Here is a 1,927-nt window from a genome sequence, read left to right as displayed (position 1 = left end):
CCCCGATGACCTCCGACCCTGCGGTGGAGAGCTCCTTGTAGAGGGAGTCCGTTGTTGATTCCGAAGGCCTTGTTCACGATGCCCTGGGTGGGGTGCTGCGGACACAGCGGAGGCGAGACCGCACTCGCTCAGTAAGGATCGCCGCCCCTCGCTCGGTAAACCATCACCACGCTCACTCGGTAACCATCACCACCCTCGCTCGGTAACCATCACCGCGCTAGCTCGGTAACCATCACCGCCCTCGCTCGGTAACCATCACCGCGCTCGCTCGGAACCATCACCGCCCTCGCTTGGTAACCCATCACCGCCCTCATCGGGTAACCATCACCGCCCTCACTCGGTAACTATCACCGCCCTCGCTCGGTAACCATCACCGCGCTCGCTCGGTAACCATCACCATGCTCACTCGGTAACCATCACTGCGCTCAAGCGCTCTCAAGTGAGCCGCGCGCCGCCCTCGCCCCATCAGAGTTCCCGTGCCAGCGCGGGGCAACGCGCCACTCCCTCCGCGGGCAGTGCCCACACTCACGGTGGACTCCATGCAGACTTGCCACAACGCGGGAACCCATTTTAACAGACCCCTTATGGCACAACCGGGGCTTGAACGCAAAACCTTGCGATCACGAGCGCACGGCTCACCCCGACTGCCGCCAAACGGACGCAGCAACAATTGATATTTAGCTTCGTTGGCCTTGTAGCGGAAACGGTGAAAGTGACGGTGACCGACGTCTCGCGCGCGTCGTCAACGCAGAGAGAGCAGTGCTGCCGAGTCACCTGGTGCCGCCAAGCCGTCGAGGGGAGCACTCCGGCACCATGTCCAGCTCTGGGGTGGAGTCGATGATGTCCTGGATCTCCGACCACTCGTCACTGCTCTCCATCCCTGCGTTCGCACGCACGCACGCGAGTCTAGTATCTCGAGTGTGTGTTCTGTTTCAGCAGGCGAGAACTCAAGAAGAGTGCAGGATGTTTGTCCGATTTGCAAGCGTGACCTGGGTCATCGCAACGACCCGATAAATGTCATGAAAACGAAGTACAACATCAAAGCAATGAGATATCAGAGTTAAAGACCACCATGGCACAGATGGAATTAAAACACGGTACACAAGCATTAATCGCCATCAAATTAAATATATTTTTCTGTAACGAAATGGGCGTGGACAAATTACTTTTAAAAACCATTAATTTTGTTTGTCAGCAAACCGAGGGAGGCCTGTTTAAAAATAAGTAACGGTTTGACAATTTGGTACGTCGGGTTGGAGATTACATCCAGCATCATCAGCTGTTCACAAAGTTGAACTCTTGCGTGGCAGGAAAATCATGGAAGTGATGTCCAATTAGGATTAATGTGAAACTATTACATTTTTTCATATCCGAGCTGGATTTTCGGATTTTAGATTCATAACAAAAATTGGCAAAACATTCATCCAACACACCTAATGTGGTCAAGGTGGTCATGATTAAAAAATGTACGTATATAAATCACCAGTGATCGCCATTCGCCATGGCGATGGAGCGTTGGGCAGTCGAGACGTTGGCACGTTTTCTGCCCAAAGACCCGACCAACACGGAAACGTTCGGCAACAAACACGAACCGCGGTGCTCATCTACGTGGACGAACGAACGGCTCTCCACCCTCCCCACTTTGGGCGCTCACCTATGGACACGTTCTTGGTCTCCTGCGAGGCCTGCACCTCCGTGTGCCTGCTCCCGAGCCTCCGCCCGCCGGCGCGCGCCGCCGCCGCCAGGCGGCGGCGTGTCGCGGCCGGGGGAGAGGAGGTCGGACGGCAGCGAGGAGGACGGCGTTGCAGACTTGGTACCGCCCGTGCTCGGCGTGGCAGCCACCGACGATTGGCTTGAGTTGGACAGCTCGTCCTGCGTGGTGGTGCGGTGGTGCGGTGGTGCCGGGGGGGGGCGAGTGGACGGAGGG

The sequence above is a fragment of the Lethenteron reissneri genome, chromosome 10 (genome assembly GCF_015708825.2).
Source record: "Lethenteron reissneri isolate LAM-NWPU_2019-01 chromosome 10, ASM1570882v1, whole genome shotgun sequence".
NCBI lineage: Eukaryota > Metazoa > Chordata > Hyperoartia > Petromyzontiformes > Petromyzontidae > Lethenteron > Lethenteron reissneri.
This window is presented reverse-complemented; position numbering follows the sequence as displayed.